Source organism: Lathyrus oleraceus, chromosome 3 (genome assembly GCF_024323335.1).
Source record: "Lathyrus oleraceus cultivar Zhongwan6 chromosome 3, CAAS_Psat_ZW6_1.0, whole genome shotgun sequence".
NCBI classification, from domain to species: Eukaryota; Viridiplantae; Streptophyta; class Magnoliopsida; order Fabales; family Fabaceae; genus Lathyrus; species Lathyrus oleraceus.
The window spans coordinates 368,466,847-368,489,180 of NC_066581.1; positions in this window are offsets into that span (position 1 = coordinate 368,466,847).

The window sequence follows — 22,334 nt, forward strand, 5'->3', positions numbered from 1 at the left end:
GAGACTCGAATTTTGAGTACCTTGAGATTGCAGTGTTGGAATCGGAGCTTTCAAGGTGTTGTGACGCGAAACAGTCGAAGAACAAGCTTCAAGAAGTAGCCTGGAGCGCTCGAATTCGCTTGGAGTAGCTTCTAGCAAAAGGAATTTTGAGTCACCATGGACGGAGCTCACTTGCACAGTAGCGATTCGAAGCTCTTTTTGATTCCAACTTCAAAAACAGTTGATGATGAAGATGAGAGGAAATCAATGCAAAAAGAATTTCGCAAATTGAGCAAAAATTGAAGAAGTTTGATGAATTTTTTTGGTTTTGTGTTCTTGGAGAATTCTTGAGAGAATGAAGAATTTTCAGATCTGTTTTGGGGAATTGTGTTTTCTGTTATGATTTGGAAGTGATTAAGCTTATATATTCATGACTAATCCAAGCCTTAATCACACCAATTAACAAAATGCAAATAATTAGTGAAAGTGGTTATTTTCAAGCTAGGGGCAAAATTGACCTTTCACATGCCAGCTCATGACAGCTCAATGCCACCTCATACACCTTCTAAACACCTGTCATGAGCTGTTGCCACTTGTTGGATGTTCATTGGATGTGTAATTCTCATTTTCACTATGTGATGGCTAATTGTCCAATTTTGCAATTTCACTTCACAAGCCAATTTTCAAACCATAAGCCTTTGCCATGTTATGATGATTCCAACAATTTTCAAATACCATTTATGAGGTGCTGCAAAAATCCCCACTCAAAAATTCCAATTATTTTGAAAGTTGGACAATTTTGCCCCTGGTCCATTTTAACTGTCCAGTTGAAATTTGACTTTTTGCATTGGCCACTTTTAGAAAAATCCAATTATGCACCATGAAAGTACATGTCAAATGGAGTTTGTGCATATAAAGAACTTGCAATTTGGCCAAACCATGTGGAAATTATGGCCTCCTGATTATGGGTCATTTCTGAAATTCACTGAGCCCTAATTTTCCAACCATACATGGGATTTTCAAGTTCTTGGACTTTTTGGAAAGGTGAGAACAAGACCTACAACTTTCATGTTGAACAAATTTTCATTTGAAGCTTTTTTGGACACGTGGTCTTGAGGTCAAAAACTTTCCATTTTTGGAAACTTCAGTTACAAGTCACTTTCTATTTTTGGCAGTTTTTGTCCTGGCTGGATTTTCTTCATTCTTAAGCCTTGAGATGTCAAATAACACTTGTTCCAACATGAATGAAGTGTATCCAACTCATTTCCACCTCCAAATCCATCAGATCATGTACAGTTGACCACAGTTGACTTTTCAACTGATAGATGAATCAGGCAATGCATAGATCAATCTGAGCCCCAATCTTCAACTGAAATGGCTCAAGGGTGAAACCCTAGCCTCAATAAGCACAAAATAATCACATAATGAACCCCATAACCATCATAAACCCCATCTCCTGACTATGCCCTGATTGGCCCAATGCAACTGATTAGGGTTGACCAGTGGTCAAAACCCTAATCTCAAGGAATGAGCTTCAATCTTCTGATGACATCCAACCATGATGATGATGATATATCACTTCAATCAAGATGAAGACCAACATCCATTGAGAATCATAAAACCCTAATTCACAGTCCAATCCTCAGATGGCCCATGATCAGTCAATAAACCCTAGGCTTGCACTCTGACTTCCTCATCTTCTGAACAAGACTTGAGAGGATGACTTGCACAATGTAACCACATGATATGCAATATGCAATGCCTAATGACCTACAAATGTATGCAATATGTTAATGCTAGTCCCAAGAGAGGAGGGCAAATTTTGAGGTGTTACAGCTGCCCCTATTCAATCCACTGTGAACCTGTTGATACGAAATAGCCTCGGCTTTCGGATGATCAGGATGAAGAGTGATTGAATACCCAGAAACAGACGAACGATTTGCACTCTGATGGGAAAATAATTAACAACGCCTGTCAGCATCGGCGTAGAAACAAACTCGAAAAACGTCGACCTGGATACCAAAATAAATGGTAACACAGGGATAACCATGGTCTGATCACCACTCATCCACGCGGGATTATTATTCTCTTCTTTTTTCATGCTTTTCTTGAACCCCGAAATTTTCTCTATTTTTCATTTTCTTGAACCCCGAAAATTTTTCTCTGCGCAAACGATCCTCGGATCTCTGCATTTGAACCCCAGAAAATGCCTCAGCACTCCTTTTTGCCAAAATAATGAACCCCAATCTCCAGTTTGAACCCCAGTCGCCTGACGATAACTCGCGATCGCCAATATGAACCCCGTTCTCCAGAAAATGCCTCAACATCTCCTTTTCTCCGTTTGAACCCCGTCTCCAGAAAATGCCTCAACATCTTCTTTTCTCCATTTGAACCCCGGAAAATGCCTCAGCATATCCTTTTCTCCAATCTCTCGTGATAATTCCGCTGGCAACGTCGGAAATAACACCAAACCACTCTGAGGGCGACATGTCAGAGGGTAAACCTTCATAAAGAAGGCAGCATGTGTAACTCTTCCTCAGAAGACACCTATAACGACCTCCATTGGCCTCAGCCAGAGTCTAAGGTAACACATGAACAGAAGATAATCCTAAGGACCTCATCCCGGATATAATCTTCAACTCCATCTCCATTTGAACCCCAGAAAATACCTCAGCATTTCCTTTTCTCCATTTGAACCCCGAAATCGCGTTGATCGCGTAACGTCCTCTGATTTTATTTCCATCTCTGCTCGACGGAAAAATTTCCTCCAATATCGCACTACTGGGGAACACTGTTGATCTGACGTCATGATGCTAAACTCCTCAGAGTAACACCTTCACCCTCAGGCGAAATAAAGACTCCAAGCGGTAACCACGGCTTGAATTGCGCTGAACGCCAAACATTTCCCATCTCGGCTTGACGGAAAACAATTACTCCTCCAGTATCGCACTACTGGGGAATATCTTCGATTCAATCACGATGCTGAACTCCTCGGAGTAACACCTCTTCACCTTTGGGCAAAACCACTTCTCGAACAGTAACCACGGTTTGAGACTAGCTTATGCTTGCAATGATGAATGATCGATTTTTTTCTGCGTAATGCTCCATAATTATGGAAATGCTACGCGACTTATTATTTTTTCTATGAAATATGCTATGCTTACGCTACATGATGAATGCATAAAAAAGTATCCCCCTTAAGGGATTCTGCTGGGGAGCACGAGACACTCCGTTGAGGAACTCGTCAATACTCCGATCTCCACCCTGATGGGGAATATCACTGCTGCTGGGATAAAGGTAACCCTTGCTGGGGAAGCACCTCCTTTGCACCCAATCCACTCGAGAAACCGCTGGGGATAATTACCACCAACGCTCTGCGGGGATACAACAGTCTTGACTTGCTAGGGATATCAATCCTGACTCCGCTTCGGGAAAACCCTCACAGATACCTGCTGACTTCACTGGGGAAATGCTCACAGATACTCCGCTGGGGAAATAACAATCTCCAGACTCATCTGGGGATGCATCACTCTATCACCTGCGGGGCAACCATCCTGACCCTGCTAGGGAAACGAATACTACTCCGCTGGGGACAACCCGCGCAACCCATAGGTAGAATCAACTCAGCTGGTGATGCAAAAATCCGTCCGCTACGGGACTTTGTTCAATCCACTGGTAGGATGAACACTGCTGGAGATATATTTCATTGAAACCCGCTCCACTCGGGGAATAACAACCTTCGGGCCTGGCTGCTGAGGAAACACCGTTGTAAACCTGACGAGGATAACCACCCTCCTGACTCGGCTGGGGAATCCACAGACATTGGATCTGCTGGGGAGCTAGTCCTATGACTCTGCTTGGGGACCTAGCTGAGGAAATGAGAATAGTTGGCACAGAACACCCGTCGACTCCTCGAACCACGGTATCTACCTCCAACACTCATATCAGCTTTCCACATTTGAGAATTCCCAGACTCGTCTGGACCTTTTCTGCTCCATCATCTTGTATTCCAAATCGCTCCGTGCTCAACGGAAAGCGTGCTCCTAGGATTCATACAAATTTCAATCTTTCGACTTTGAAGAGTCTTCTTGATTATCAACAAGGATCGTCGGACGTCCCAACGTCACCTCACCGTTCCTTTATTCATTCGTTCCTGAGCGAACTCTGCGGGGAATTACACACTTTCAAGTCTTCCGACTTTGAAGAGTCTTCTTGATTACCATCAAGGATCGTCGTACGCCTCAACGTCACTTCGTCATTTTTCATATATTCGTCCCTGAGCGAACTCTCTGGGGATCTATTACAAAGCTTCCACATCACAACCTGCAAGTGAGTGAAGAATATCTAACAGTTCCTGCAAAACAGATCATTAGATAAAACCGTGCCCCAGGCGTGTCAAGATTTCAACACTTGGGTCACTCAACCTTCCAAATAAGATTTCAAATTTTCAATCTTATAAACATGCATTGGAAGGAAACCTGTATGTTTTAAAATGCAAAGATTCTTTATCAAAATAATCGGACGTTTTTGCAATCAAAGCGGTAATGAAAGACAAAAACAAAATTATTTGACTGAATGTGCATTTTATTGATTGGAAAAGTGTGGCTCAAATGAGCAATACAAAGGAAGCAATTCCTGAAATGAGGTAATTGCGCACAAAAGGAAAAATCTATCCTAATGGCAATGTGAAACCCGTGATCTCATCGAGTTCCAACTCGGTTACACCCCATATGTCCTCAGACTCTCCATGCTTTCCGCCTTCTGAACAAGACGATTCCAACTGATCCCTACCGGGTATTATCCATGATGCTTTAACCAAAGCGCAAACGATCATGCTAGACGCAGTTGTTCGTTTCAATCCCTCTTTTGCCTGGACCGCCCTTTCGGGTTTTCAGTCCACCGGGATACCCATTTTTGCCCAAGTCGCCTTTTCAGGTTTTCGACTTGCCGGGTGTACAGTTTTTTTCTTTTTATCCCTAATTTTTGCCCGAACCTTTCTTTCTGTTTTTTGGTTCGCCGGGATGCCCATTTTTGCCTGGACTATTTTCTTCTTTTCGTCCAGCGGGTCAATTATACGAAGTATTTTTTAACTGCGTCCGCATTCACAGGGGATGGAAAATCCTCGCCATCCATGGTCGTTAACAACAAGGCTCCACCAGAGAAAACCTTCTTGACCACGAATGGACCTTCATAATTCGGTGTCCATTTGCCCCTTCTATCGTTTTGAGGAGGAAGGATCCTTTTCAACACCATATCACCTACGTGATATACCCGAGGTCGCACCTTCTTGTCAAAAGCACGCTTCATCCTTTGCTGATACAACTGCCCATGACAGATGGCTGCTAGCCTCTTTTCCTCTATTAGGCTCAACTCTTCATACCGGGTCCTTACCCATTCAGCCTCTTGCAACTTCACATCCATTAGGACTCTTAAAGAGGGAATCTGAACTTCCACAGGTAATACAGCCTCCATCCCATATACCAATGAGAAAGGAGTTGCCCCAGTAGATGTGCGCACCGACGTGCGATACCCATGCAACGCAAACGGCAACATCTCATGCCAATCCTTGTAGGTTACCACCATTTTCTGCACAATCCTCTTTATATTCTTGTTGGCTGCCTCAACCGCCCCATTCATCTTCGGACGATAGGGAGAAGAATTGTGATGCTCGATCTTGAATTCCCGGCAAAGCTCTGCCATCATCTTATTATTCAAATTAGAACCATTATCAGTAATGATTCTCTCGGGAACCCCATATCGGCAAATGATGTCTCTCTTGAGGAATCTGGCAACAACCTGCTTCATCACATTCGTATAAGAGGCTGCTTCTACCCACTTGGTGAAGTAGTCAATAGCCACTAATATGAACCTGTGCCCATTCGAAGCTGTAGGTTCTATCTTTCCAATCATATCAATGCCCCACATAGCAAACGGCCATGGAGACGACATCAAGCTTAATGGATTTGGAGGCACGTGCACCTTATCTGCATAAATCTGGCATTTATGGCACTTCCGCACGAAATTGAAACATTGGGCCTCCATTGTCATCCAATAATAACCTGCCCTCAGCAGCTTCTTCACCATTGCATTCCCACTGGCATGGGTACCGAACGAGCCTTCATGAACCTCTTTCATCAATTGGCTTGCTTCTGCATCATCAACACATCTGAGCAAGACCCAATCAAAATTCCTTTTGTACAAGACCCCATCCTTATTCAGGTAGAATACCATGGCTAACCTCCGCAGAGTCTTTCTATCCTTCTTAGATGCTCCCTCAGGATATTCTTGCGTCTCTAGATAGCGTTTGATATCGAAATACCACGGCTTCTCATCATCAGACGCTGTATCAACAGCAAACACATAAGCCGGTCTATCCAGACGACCAATCTCCACACTGGGGAACTGATTCCACCTCTGCACCTTAATCAAGGCGGCTAGAGTAGCCAAAGCATCTGCCAAAGGATTCTCCTCTCTGGGCACATGATGCATCTTCACCTTAGTGAAAAACGTCAACAATCTCCTCGCATAATCTCGATATGGAACCAAATGAGATTGATGCGTATACCATTTCCCGTTAACCTGATTTATCACCAGAGCTGAATCTCCATAAATGACAAGGTTCTTGATTCTCAAATCAATCGCCTCCTCAATACCCATTATGCAAGCTTCATATTCGGCCACGTTGTTGGTGCACTCAAATGTTAGCCGGGCAGCAAAAGGAATGTGAGATCCTTTCGGCGTAACCAAAACGGCACCAACACCGCTTCCATTCACGTTAACGGCCCCATCAAACATCAGAATCCATTCGGATTCAGGGTCAGGCCCCTCCTCCGGGATCGGTTCCTCGCAATCTTTCGATTTGAGAAACATGATGTCCTCATCAGGGAATTCAAACTTCATCGGTTGATAATCATCAATAGGTTGCTGGGCGAGGTAATCAGACAATGCACTCCCCTTAATCGCCTTTTGAGAGGTGTACTGTATATCGTATTCAGTCAAAATCATTTGCCACCTCGCAACCCGTCCGGTCAATGCTGGCTTCTCAAAAATGTACTTGATTGGATCCATCTTGGAAATCAACAAAGTGGTATGAACCAGCATGTACTGCCTTAGTCGGCGAGCAGCCCAGACCAAAGCACAGCAAGTTTTCTCGAGCAGTGAATATCTTGTTTCACAGTCGGTAAACTTTTTGCTAAGGTAGTATATGGCATGCTCTTTTCGACCAGACTCGTCATGCTGCCCCAATACACACCCCATAGACCCCTCGAGGACTGTCAGGTACAGAATTAATGGTCTTCCCTCCACAGGAGGCATCAGAATCGGAGGCTCCTGCAAATATTCTTTTATCTTTTCAAATGCCGCTTGGCAATCATCATTCCACCTGACCGTTTGATCTTTTCTCAACAACTTGAATATCGGTTCATACGTGGCTGTTAGATGAGATATGAACCGCGAAATGTAGTTCAATCTACCTAAGAAACCACGAACCTCCTTCTCTGTTCTCGGCTCAGGCATTTCTTTTATCGCTTTTACCTTTGCAGGATCAACCTCGATTCCTTTTTCGCTTACAATGAACCCCAGCAATTTACCGGACCGCACTCCGAACGTGCACTTGTTCGGATTCAACCTCAGTCTGAACTGTCTCAACCGGTCAAACAACTTGGCCAAATCTACCAAATGCCCCTCTTCTGTTTGGGACTTTGCTATCATGTCATCAACATAGCATTCAATTTCATGATGAATCATATCATGAAACAAAGTCACCATGGCCCTCTGATAAGTAGCACCGGCGTTCTTGAGACCGAATGGCATCACCTTATAACAAAAAGTACCCCACGGTGTGATGAACGTTGTTTTCTCCATATCATCTTGCGACATTTTGATTTGATTATAGCCAGAAAAGCCATCCATGAAGGAAAACACCGAGAATTGAGCTGTATTATCTACCAGCACGTCAATGTGAGGTAATGGAAAATCATCCTTCGGACTAGCTCTATTCAAATCTCGGTAGTCCACACACATTCTCACTTTCCCATCTTTCTTCGGGACTGGCACAATGTTCGCAACCCATGGCGGATAATTAGTGACAGCAAGGAAACCAGCATTCCACTGCTTCTGCACTTCTTCCTTAATCTTCATCGCCATATCAGGTCGAGTTCTGCGCAACTTCTGCTTCACTGGAGGACAATCTGTTCTCAACGGTAGCTTGTGCACAACAATATCGGTATCCAACCCTGGCATATCCTGATAAGACCAGGCAAAGATGTCGACGTATTCTTTCAACAATGCCACCATTCTGTTCTTGACACTTTCCTCCAAAGCAGCCCCGATTTTCACTTCTTTCTTAACCTCGCCGGTACCCAGATTCACGACCTCAATCTGTTCCTCATGCGGCTGAATCACCTTCTCCTCTTGTTTTAACAACCTGGCTAATTCCCCTGGCAGTTCACAATCTTCTTCGTCTTCTTCTTCAGCAAGATAGATCGGATTGTCGAAGTCATATGAGGGTGTAACAGGATTGTTATCAATGAGATCCGGAGAGGAATCGCATCTGCATGAATGTTGATTCATGCATTGCTTTAGAACCGGTGTGAGAAAACAAAAAAGAAAAATGAAAACATTGCCATTTTTATTTGTTTTTAAACTGCAAAAATAAATGAAAAACAGGGAACACCGCTTTTTGACTGAAAAACATCCTTTTATTAATGATGCAGAAAATGCAAATTATGAACATGAGGTGGCCCTTACAATGAACCATTACGTGTCGGGCAACACATATGGCTTCCATGCATATAAACTGAAAACAAGAAATATTACTCTTCCGGATGAGTGTCAGTGACGATCTTGTTTAGGCCTTTCAGCTTCCTGGTACGCACGGCTTTATCCAACCACTGAACTTGCAGTCACTGTCAGTCTCTCCACCTACCGCACAGGCGCGATCTGAATTTTCAGCAATTGCACCCACCATCGCCTGTCCATGCGCCGGCATGGGATTGGCATCAGCATTCAATGACAATGTAAAATTGAGGGCCTTGGAATCCACCAGGTCTTGGACTACGTGCTTAAAAGCTTTGCAGTCCTCTACACTGTGCCCGGGAGCACCCGAATGGAATTCACATTTGACATTTTCATCAAAATTGGCTGGCCTTTGATCAGGTCCCATAGGCGCCAAAGTCCTCAACTGTACCAGCCCCATATCTTTCAACTTTTTCAATAGGACAGAGTATGTCACAGGCGGCCTGTCAAAATGCCGATCACTCATCCTCCTCCTGACTGGATATCCTACCCTCGGAGACCTCCGCTGAAATGGCTGACGCTGCTGTTGCTGTTGTGCAGGCTGATTGTCAGCAGGAATAGTTACCGCAGCGGTGTGCTGGTAGTAACGACCCCTACCGTGTCCTCTCTGGGCGTACACAGCACTCGATTCACCCTCATCCTTGTGCTGGTCATTACCAAAAGATTTCTTCGGTCCAGACGACGAAGCGTTTCCTTGCATGTTCCCCATCTTCAGCCAGTCTTCAATCCTCCTCACCTTTTCGGCAATTACTTTCTGCCCCAAGGCGAACTCTTGCATGACATTGATCAGCTCTCCCATATTCTCTTTCAGTTCGAGGATGTCAGCGTTGGGAGGATCCATCAGTCTGGGAGTATTGCGCCTGGTGTAATATCTGTGAGGGCGTGTTGAGTGCAAAGGTACGGTTCTGCGAGCGCGAGCAATGATTCCTGCAAAACAGCAAACAGGTTAATATGCATGAATGCAACGTCTATCCATATGAGGAAGATTCTGTCCTTCGATCCTGGTTTCATCGAGACAGATAACGTTTTGACATCCACATTCTGAAATTCAAGATGTCTCTCAACCAGATTCTCAATCAATAATACTCCCCATATGGCTAGACATAGGTTCGATGCAGATGAATGCAAAATGAGAATGATGCAGATGAATGCAATGGGCCATCCTCCAAGTCATCTGATCATCTGTTGCTCTGAACCACCACTCGGATCCCTGGACTGATCACAACCATCTGAAGTCTGACTAACCACAAATCCGACTCAAGGGTTCCGAAATAAACGGAAGACTGATACACCATCATCATCACCATCACCAATCTCTGAGCAGATACCCAAAACCATCTGAATCGGCCCGGGGAATCCTAAAATAAACGGATCCCCACTGATAAATAACTCGGCCCGGGGAATCCTGAAATAAACGGATCCCCACTGATAAATCTCGCGGACAGCACTCCGGCGTCTCTGCAATAAACGGCCATAAATCCGACTTATAAATAGGACTCTGATCCACGGAACAAAAAGTCACCATCTGAGTCACCATCTGAACATGCATTTGAATAAATCACCCTCCCCTCACAGGTAAATTCTAAACAGGTCATCCTAAGGCGGATAATAGTCTCGACAATCGGGCAGAGATACTCAATGGGTTTGCCCTTTCGGGTGTGCCATTGTAGCTCCCTTAAGATCGTCTAAACCAAAGATCCGGGAAATGATCGGTCACCAGAGTCAATAGCCCAAAAGAGATAACCCAACCAAAGTGGAAAACCCCACTGGAAGAGCACTTCTCAGATGAACCTCGTCCGGCTTGTGGTATGTCACGTAGCAACAATATGCCCAACCGGCACATGAGCGACGTGAGACCACGCTAATCCTAGGTGTACACTCGGGCCTGGGTTTTAGCCCCACTCAGAACACCCACCCCAAATAACAGAACCACCTGCATAGAGGACGGCAACAGCATGATAGTATGATGCATGCAAACATTAATGCAAATATATACACAGTGGTTAGAATAATAAATGCAATAAATAACACACAACAAGCAACCCAAACCAATCCTAAAACGCTAGGAAGGACTCGCTTAGGGACGATGGACCAACATAGGTCTACATCAGTTTCCCCAGCAGAGTCGCCAGCTGTCGCATCCTGCGAAAAATCAACCGGCGAGGCTCGAAAATAAAACACACACAGAGCCGCCACTGCGCGTTATTTATCCCAAGATAGGGAAAGGAAACGCTCAGAGAAACCTGGAAAGGAAATGGTCTTGCAACCAAAGAGAAAGGGTAAGGGAGTCGGTTACGCAAGGGGAAGGTATTAGCACCCCTCACGTCCGTCGTACTCGACGGGATCCACGTCCTAGAATAAAGAATAGGTTGCTAAACATCACACACACACACGGGGAACGCAGGTGGGGTTAGGAGAAACGGGCTCGATAAGGTATCGCACCTTATGCCTACATATCTTGTCTGGAACAAGAATCAGAGCCACTGTAGTTCGGCTTACGCACGCCAAACAACACAAAACAGTTAAACACACAAGGGTGGCAAACATGGAGCCCGACGACCACTTGATGGAATTACGTCGGCATCCGAACCAAAACACACTCAAAAGGGCAAACGTGGAGCCCGACAGCCAATCATTGGACTTACGTCGGCATCCGAGCCAAAACACAATCAGACAGCAAGTAAACACACGCAAAAAAGAAAAAGGTTGCCCGGAGTGGTCTCGCACGACCACCTGCCTACATACCTCGTCTGGCACGAGGATCAGGGCGATGTAGTTCCCCTGAAAGGGACTGAATTGCTAACCAGAAACCGGGGAAAGACACACTACTAGGGAGCTGGACTCGAGCCTAGTGTTGTCATGCATCGTTTACCCTAAGTTCGGTTTTCTATCCTACTTGCATAAGCAAGCCTATCCTAACCAGGAAAGAAGCCAGCACACAAGCATACAAAATAATTCAAGCATACATCAAATGAGAACAAGCATCTCAACCAGATATCCACACAGCACGCACTATAACCAAACAAGTGGCTCACACAATAGGTTTGACTGCCGAAGCGAGTCGTCTGTACGGGCTGGGTTTGCTCTTAACCTTGCCATTACGAGGCTAAGGTGAAGCAGATGAAAGGATGAAGTGAGGATGAGACCTCACAGCTCTTATCCCTAACCAGGGAGAGCTTCTGACAAATGAGCATGGGTCCAGAATGGGGGAACCCTTCTATACTCAGAGACTCTGACACAACGTGCACTGCACGGATCTTGGGCTTGTGATCTCAATGCTACAACCATGTAATGGGAGCAAGGAGAAGACTCAACTGAATAGTGGGGGATAGATTGCTTATCCCTACCTTCCACCAATTGCCTTGATTAAGGACTTTACCTGCTTAGGCACAAAATTAAACAATCACAATCATCGCCTCTTAAGGAGGACTTCAGACATTTATTTGCCCGGCCCGGTAACAGCCGGGTCTCCAGACTACATGAAGTCAAGAGGACCTACCTCAATGCAAGTTGCTTAAGCAACGCAAAGCAAAAGTTCACAAGGAACTGAGCAACTAAAGTACCTGGAAACAATCAAACACAGTTAGTAATCAGACAGACAAACCATAAACAGCAAGTGTTCAATCAATCAAACTATACAAAGCAATGCACAACAAGGCAAGCTCAAAGCTTAAGCCCAAGCTTCACCACCTACAAAACAATGTTATGTTAGTGTACAAATATCAAACAACATCAATCCAATTAACTTGATTCATCATCCATGTGCATTATGCTTTTGATCCTGAAAAATCAAGCAAATATTAGCAACAAGACCACTAGGCTAAGCCTAGGGTCCAAAGGCAAGAAAAATTCCTAAACAGCAAGGTATTCACCAACCAAAGTCAAATTAATGTCAAACAAGAGCAAACACACTGGTCTCATGTCCATATCATTCATCATGCTCATGTTATGCACAAAATAAGGCAAACTAGTTCAAATGAAGCATCAAACATGCAAACAGAACTATTGCATTCAAATCCACACCAAAACAACTTCAAAAATTCTCAAATAAATTACACCTAAACAGGACCTAATCCAGGTATGGCACACCAAATTTCAGCTTAATTGGGCAAATGGAACCATGTCAATGAAAATCAACAAAAACAGACACAATTACATGCTCCAATTCACAACATCAATACATGAACTCACTTCAAAAATTCACAAGTTAATGAAAACAATAAAGAAATGGATGAGACCAAAACAGGGATGTCACATCATGTGTCTATAACTATCATATCAAATTTCATGACAATCCAATACCATATGAGCATTTCTCAAAAGATTTGCCAACCTATGTCACATGAACTTGCAATTTCAACCACCAGAGATGAAAAATACCAAAAAATTTGAAAATGCAATGTAAAATTCCACAAAAATTCATATAGCATCTCAACATGTTAATCAACCTTCATGCAAAATTTCACATCATTTTAACAAGTATAGGTCACTCAAAAAAATCCAGAAAATTGGCATAATGAGGTGTGACACACATTGTCACACCTAAGTTCAAAAATTTGTATCTCAATGACCAGGTATCAAAAATTCATAAAGTTTACATGTAAATAAACCTCATCCAGTCCTCAATTGCCACAAAAAGTTTCAAGAATTTATTTGCAAGTATGTGCATTTCACAACTAAAATGGTAAGATGTATCAATTTTGAACACATGTGAAATAAGCCTAGGTCAAACAATATTTTTGCCATGCACAACTTTGACCAATAGGTCAAAAAAATCCTACACTCAACAACAAAGTCAACACAAAAATTTCCATATTTTTCTGAATTTTCTACAATTTTTTATGATTTTTTTAATGTGTTAATGAATTTTTTAGAATTTATTAAATTAATATAATTAATTGGATTTCATTAATGGCATTTTCGTAATTGTTGTGAACAGTACCGCGGGAAACACTACATTTGAAAGGGAAATGCAGAAAATGGATCGAATACTGTAAGTTTTCCAGAAATCTTCTTCTTCTTCGCGGCATACACGAGCTTGGAACGGTAAATGCGGTTTCGCTCATTTCATCACCAAATCTCACAAATGAATAACCGTTGGAATCGTCTCAGTGTATAGATCATGAATATATAACCTAATCAACCTACATCTAACTGTATAAACCGGATCGATCGTTTAAAGTTTCACATTCAAAGCTTCGAGTCGCGATTTCTCTCAACTCGCTCAATCATTTTATAAACCGATTGCTACATGTTAACCTATGACAAATGACCTACCCAACGCATATGACAATTAGCAAAATCGTGAGACTCGAATTTTGAGTACCTTGAGATTGCAGTGTTGGAATCGGAGCTTTCAAGGTGTTGTGACGCGAAACAGTCGAAGAACAAGCTTCAAGAAGTAGCCTGGAGCGCTCGAATTCGCTTGGAGTAGCTTCTAGCAAAAGGAATTTTGAGTCACCATGGACGGAGCTCACTTGCACAGTAGCGATTCGAAGCTCTTTTTGATTCCAACTTCAAAAACAGTTGATGATGAAGATGAGAGGAAATCAATGCAAAAAGAATTTCGCAAATTGAGCAAAAATTGAAGAAGTTTGATGAATTTTTTTGGTTTTGTGTTCTTGGAGAATTCTTGAGAGAATGAAGAATTTTCAGATCTGTTTTGGGGAATTGTGTTTTCTGTTATGATTTGGAAGTGATTAAGCTTATATATTCATGACTAATCCAAGCCTTAATCACACCAATTAACAAAATGCAAATAATTAGTGAAAGTGGTTATTTTCAAGCTAGGGGCAAAATTGACCTTTCACATGCCAGCTCATGACAGCTCAATGCCACCTCATACACCTTCTAAACACCTGTCATGAGCTGTTGCCACTTGTTGGATGTTCATTGGATGTGTAATTCTCATTTTCACTATGTGATGGCTAATTGTCCAATTTTGCAATTTCACTTCACAAGCCAATTTTCAAACCATAAGCCTTTGCCATGTTATGATGATTCCAACAATTTTCAAATACCATTTATGAGGTGCTGCAAAAATCCCCACTCAAAAATTCCAATTATTTTGAAAGTTGGACAATTTTGCCCCTGGTCCATTTTAACTGTCCAGTTGAAATTTGACTTTTTGCATTGGCCACTTTTAGAAAAATCCAATTATGCACCATGAAAGTACATGTCAAATGGAGTTTGTGCATATAAAGAACTTGCAATTTGGCCAAACCATGTGGAAATTATGGCCTCCTGATTATGGGTCATTTCTGAAATTCACTGAGCCCTAATTTTCCAACCATACATGGGATTTTCAAGTTCTTGGACTTTTTGGAAAGGTGAGAACAAGACCTACAACTTTCATGTTGAACAAATTTTCATTTGAAGCTTTTTTGGACACGTGGTCTTGAGGTCAAAAACTTTCCATTTTTGGAAACTTCAGTTACAAGTCACTTTCTATTTTTGGCAGTTTTTGTCCTGGCTGGATTTTCTTCATTCTTAAGCCTTGAGATGTCAAATAACACTTGTTCCAACATGAATGAAGTGTATCCAACTCATTTCCACCTCCAAATCCATCAGATCATGTACAGTTGACCACAGTTGACTTTTCAACTGATAGATGAATCAGGCAATGCATAGATCAATCTGAGCCCCAATCTTCAACTGAAATGGCTCAAGGGTGAAACCCTAGCCTCAATAAGCACAAAATAATCACATAATGAACCCCATAACCATCATAAACCCCATCTCCTGACTATGCCCTGATTGGCCCAATGCAACTGATTAGGGTTGACCAGTGGTCAAAACCCTAATCTCAAGGAATGAGCTTCAATCTTCTGATGACATCCAACCATGATGATGATGATATATCACTTCAATCAAGATGAAGACCAACATCCATTGAGAATCATAAAACCCTAATTCACAGTCCAATCCTCAGATGGCCCATGATCAGTCAATAAACCCTAGGCTTGCACTCTGACTTCCTCATCTTCTGAACAAGACTTGAGAGGATGACTTGCACAATGTAACCACATGATATGCAATATGCAATGCCTAATGACCTACAAATGTATGCAATATGTTAATGCTAGTCCCAAGAGAGGAGGGCAAATTTTGAGGTGTTACACTTATTCCAAAGGATGGGAGCTACTTGGATCATCAATATGATCTCAAGAAAGGAACTCCATTTGTGGTCTTGTTTCTTATCCTTCATCTCTTGTATGATTAGGACTTTAGCCATTCTTCTTCTTCCCTCCACTCTAACCCAAGCCAAAACTTTTGTGCAAACATTTAACACTTGTTTTCAAACATTAGAAACCTAAGCATTATGCTTTTGATTTTTAAACTTTCTTTTCATAACACTTATTTTGAATTGGATCTTTAAGTCAACTTTGACCATATTTTGTAAATACTTTTCATTGGTAAATATAATTCATTCAAATACTTTTGTGGTTTCAATGGCCACTTCTTATCAAAAACTTTTCATAACCTTTAGCTATTAGGCTTGAGTTATTCTTGAGGTAGATGTAATACTCACCTATATCCTTAGTGATGGACAATGAGTCTTCCATGCTTATTATAGGGTTAACCCCTCACTAGCATGTTGAAGCTATCCTCACATGGTGGATTTGTGGTTTTAGGTTGAGTTTTCTCCCTTGGATAACAAAAAACCTTAAGGCTTTTGGACCAATCAATTCACCAACTTGTTTTTGAGATTTTTACCCCGAACTAAGAGGTTTTGATCCTAATCCTTTTTAAGATGGTACATAGGCAATGGGTTTATCCAGCCAAACACAAAATGTAAATAACTTGTATATTCTCTCCTCATCTCTTCAATCATGTTTGCACAAACAAATTTTTTCACAAAATACCAACCTTACAACAAGTGTGAAAAGGGCTCCCTAGGAGTACCTAGGATGTTTTGGGTGCTTAAGACCTTCCTATTGCATAACCAACCCCCTTACCCTGATCTCTGACATTTTTACTAGTTTTTGATTCGATAAAACTATTAGGTTTTTGTTCGCTTTCTAACCATTCCTTTGGATAAATAGAAGTGCGGTGGCGACTCGACTTGTATGGTTTACCTTGGATTTAGTCAATATGTCTAATGGTAATGAATACCCCGCTACAAAAACAAAAACCCTAAAAAACTTTTGTGTGGACTGTTGACTTGATCTTGGACAAATTGGACTTAGAGTTTAGGTAACCTGCCTATGCTAAAGGACTTGGCCAATGCCAACTTTTGTGAAACTAAGTGATTGCAATTTGAAACTTCATCTGATACATCATTCAAGATCCCTTTGAGTTCATCTGCAACATGATCATTGTGAAGCTGTTATTTTGAACCTGTGACTTATGGAATTCATTTGTTACGTGGGCTTAATCTGAAGAAGATCATGGAATGGCTAAGCTTGGATATGGCTATCTTTATTTGATGCCTTGCTCTTCAAGTTAATATTGTATCCATTATTTGTTGCTTGATTCTAAAATTTAAGGGAATTTGGGGTTTCTATATGAGATTCTTGCCTATTGGATTGCTACCCATCGGTCAGATCTTTTCAACTCTTAACTTTTAATTTTGTGCATAGGGTTAGTCTCTTCATCTCCTCCCCATTTATTTAATTTCAAAATCTCTTCCTCCTTTCAAAAAACTTCTTTGTTTGAACTTATTATTTTCTAAATTTTGACCACTTTGCAAGATAGAAACTTTGGCCTTATGCCATTGCACTTTTAAACTTTTTTTCTTAATCAAACTTGTAAATAGACTTAACTATACTTGAATTAAAATTTCAAAAGTCAAAAGAGAACTAACCCATTCAAACCATTTTCAGGCCTTTGTGCCTTTCAAACTTAATTTTGTTAAAAGCAATGCATCCACTTTAAAATTTGTATCACGAACTACGAGGTTTTGATCCCTCATTTTTTATGTTGGTACGTAGGCACAAGTCCGAAGGTCTTGTCAAACACAAAAATATAATTAATGAATTCTTTTCTCATCCCCTAACTCTATTTGTTTGTAAACATCACTTTATACAAAATACATATGCACACAAAAAAGGGCTCCCTAGGAGTACCTAGGGCACTTTGGGTGCTAACACCTTCCCTCTGTGTAACCAACCCTCTTACCTGTACTCTCTGACATTTTATTAGTTTTGATTTGAAAACTTCTTACTTTTGGGTTTTGTTCGTACTTTTTCCCTTTTCCCTTGGAAACAATAAAAGCGCGGTGGAGACTCTTGTTATTTGATGTCTAGCTTAACCATAGCTTGATGATAATGAATTTACCGCTACAGATGCACCAGAGGATCACCATCTAGCAAAACGATGGGATCTTGAAAAATATAGACGCGGACTAGAGATATTTTATGGACGAAGTTAATCATGTGGACAAAAGCAACTTTGAGCAGAACCTGGCCCACATAACACCTTGCAATCCAGCAAGGTTCAACTTCTCACCTCCAGACAACAAATTTTGCTCTTTCTATCTACATCCAACCCATGGGTTTCAATGGGATAGAGAAGTTGTAGACAAAGAAGACTTCGGCTATGGAGGTACGAAAGGTATCCAACCCACAGGTTGGGGAAGCGAATTCGGTGATGATGTATGATCCAAAGGCATTAGAAAGGATTTCGATTTATGTAGTCGAAAAAAAATTGAGAGCGGCCTTAGAGGTCGAAGTTAAATACATGGCCATCGAAGCCAAAAAGATTTAAATGCACTTGGAGGGTCCTAATAAGGACTTTGATCTAGAACCACCTGATAATGTTCGAGACGAAGTGCAAGGCCAGAGGCTCGACGCCATCTATGATGACGAGCCTTTGGGTTTCGAAAAGGATCCGCTGACAAATAACACAAAGATGCTAGCGCAAGATCCTCTAGAAAAGATCGACTTAGGAAAATGGGGGATCAAAAGGCTAACATATGTAAGTGCCAATATCAGCCCAAAACTCAAGATCGAAGTGATTCAGTTGCTAAAGGAGTACAAAGACTGCTTCGCATGGGATTACGATGAAATGCCTAGTTTAAGCAGAGATCTGGCCGAACTGAAGCTGTCCATAAATCTTGGGAATAAGCCCATCAAGCATACCCCGAGGTGTTTTGCACCTGAAGTTTTGTCGAAGACCAAAGAAGAGGTCGAAAGGCTTCTTAGATGCAATTTCATCCGCACCATCAAGTATGTCGAATGGATTGCTAATATTGTACCAGTTATTAAAAAGAATGGTACTTTGAGGGTTTGCATTGACTTTAGAGATTTGAATGCTGCAACCCCAAAGGATGAGAATCCAATGCCTATGGCGGAAATGCTAGTGGATTTTGTCACAGGACACGAGTATCTTAACATGCTCGACGAATATTCTGGATATAACGAGATCTTCATTGCTGATGAAAATCAAAGTCATCCAAAAGCTATGGGAAAGTCACACAAAAATACTGCATAATACTTAGAAATTTTTGCATGACCTTTCTATTTTCTAAACTTTTCCAAACCTATTTATACACAAAAAAATGACATTTAATCCAAAATTTACACCATTCAAAAATAATTATTTCCAACAACAAATCAATTCCCAAAATACTTGAAGATGTAGAATGATTCACAAAAAAAATTCAATTTCAAAGCCATTAAAAATCAAGGCATAAATTCAATTATTTTCAAGTTCCAAGTTTGTGATCATTCACCTTACCCCTAAACTTGGTACTTATGCTAAAATCAAACATGTCTTGCTTCGAATTACCCCTAACTACCTATTTTAACACAAAACCATGCATTTACTCATTTACCCTTAACCTGCCTAACTAACTATAACTTCTTTAAAGTTCACAAACTAATACAAAATTAAGCAAATTTTTATCAAACCTCAACCATTGATAATAATTGATCCATCGACTAAGTTTAGTGATCCGCAACTAATTTTTGATTAATTTCTAACCGTTGATAAAGTGATGAGTTAGATCATAATCCAAGGTACCATAATTAACCAAAAAATCTATATAAATCTTATTTTTTTCCCCAATTTTAAAGGTTAATGACTCTAACCATTTTTTCACCATTTTTGCTTCTAACCTCTAAATTTTCTCTTAACATTTTAACAATTTCCATAACCTCCACCAAAGTTCACCATCATTACCATCTAGAATTTCACATTGAACTTCTAGTTTTGGTAGAACTTAACCACAAGCATTCAACAATTATCATTCAACATTAATCACAATTCAACAATTCAAGATTCATCATCATTCTCAACAACTCAAATGTTCATCAATTTTCAACAATTTTATCAAGATTCAAGCATGGGTCATTTTTCTACCATCCCCTAATTGTCATCTTCTAATCATCAATATTCATCTCATCATTTGGATCATTTTTGGACGATATGGAGAAGAATTGTGGTGGTCAATCTTGAAACTCTCACATAATTTTGTCATTTTCTTGTTGTTCAAGTTTGAACCTTTGTCGATGATAATCTTGCTTGGGATTCTATAGCGGCAAATAATCTCCTTCTTGATGAAGTGGGCAACCACTTGTCTTGTCACATTGGTGTAGGAAAAAACCTTTATCCATTTAGTAAATTAATCAAAGGCAACTAGGATGAAGCGATGGTTATTGGAAGCTTTAGGCTCTATAGCACCAATCATGTCGATGCCCCACATTGAGAAAGGCTAAGGCGATGTCAAAACATTCAACAACATTGGCGGTACATGCATTTTATCAGCATAAATCTGACATTTATGACATTTTCTAGTATATCTGAAACAATCAAACTCCATGGTCAACCAGTAATAGCCAGCTCTCAAAATCTTCTTGGTCATGGCATGCCTATTAGCATGTGTTCCAAAGGATCCTTCATGACTCTCTTTGATTAACGGGCTTGCTTCGTGTCTATCCATACATCTGAGTATACCACTAACATATGCTATATTCTTGACAGATCGAGCTGCTCCAATCATTACCTTCTTACCATCTTCCAATACAGTAGCATTATACCTCCAAGGAACATCATTGTCGGATTCATACGGAATCGGTCTAGGAAAACAAATTATCAAATGAGCCATAACACTTTCCTTGCTCTGGTAAGTAATTTCCAAAGGCTCCGAAATATCAAGCTAAGGAAAAATAAAAGATATTTCATCCTCGTATGCTTAGTACTGACTTGTAAAATACACTGGTCCATCAAGCCTTGGATATATTTCTTCACTAACGTGCATCCTTCAGGATTTTTCTCACACAAGTAGCAGTCTGTATGGTTATTCTCAAACAAATAAACCTTGCATAACTTGGCATGCATATCAACCATAGGAGTCTTCACTAAATCAAACATCTGAAATCAAGCAGTCTTCTGGACAAACTTCTGCCATGTTGACAAAAGGTCTGCCATGTTCTTGTAGAGGATTAACTTTCACATTAGGTCTGACATCTAAGAACTTCGACAACCATTCTTGACGAGCTTCTGAACTTCTTCTTTCAACCAGAAATAGGTTTTAAGATCATGCCCCGGTGCTCCTTGATGAAAAGCACAATGAGCTTCAGGTTTATACCACCATGGAAGTGGGTTTGGAACAGTCGGTGGATATCTGATTTCAATGATAATGATGAAGCAAAGGTCAACACAAAGCTTTAAATCTAGCATTCTGGGAAATGTTATAGCAAATAATAAATACAAGCTTTAAATCTAGGTCGACCACCTTGTCCTAAAGAGCTTTAAGGGCCTCTGCTTCTTTCCGATACTTTTCCACATGGTAAGCCTTTCCCTTAGCAGAATAAGAAGTGACCTTGTATCCCTATTCTACACCCCAAAGGAAACCCTCGAGTTTAGTCACAAGAGCCTTCAGGGGAGAGGGATGGCAATGTATTTCCACTTCCTTTTATAAAGAACTAGCATCTTTGACTTTCTCCTGCAGCACAAGGAGCTCATTCTGAAGATTAGTGTACTTCAATTCCATGGTTTTGGCTTTCCCCTTCCAAGTATCCCTTTCCTTGAAAGGGTTACTCGGGGCCAAGATATCACCCCGTCCAACAGAGACAAGTGAAAAGAGAGAAATAACTTTAAACATGCTACGAGTGAGCTCTGAAGCCATTTTTATTTTATCCCCCTCAGGAAGATTCTGGACGAAAGATAAATTCGATGTCGAGACAATAACAACATCCTCCTCATGAGTGCATGGATCCGAGAAGAGAAAATGTATGATATCTTTATGAAGGGAGTTACCTTCCCGTATGTATTATCCTTAGCAATGCGAGTCCATTTTAGAGAAGCCTCGCTCTGAGGAGATTGATGTTCTTCCTCCGAGACCCTCTTTCTTGAAGCCATAGGAAAAATTAGATTCCCCACCGTCAAGGTGGCCGTAGAATCTGCATGACGGTCCACCCCGAACATGGGAGCCGAAGATTCTATAGTCGGGGTAGAAGAAAGAGCCAGAGCAGAAGTGAGGGTAGAAGAAAAAGTCCTAGTATTTGCCGCAGCCTGGATACCTTGGGCTTCTGCAAAGCTGTGGAACATATTTAACTTGCTTATTTTATCCATGCTATATGCCAAATGAAATCATGCGTGTAAAAATAATTAAG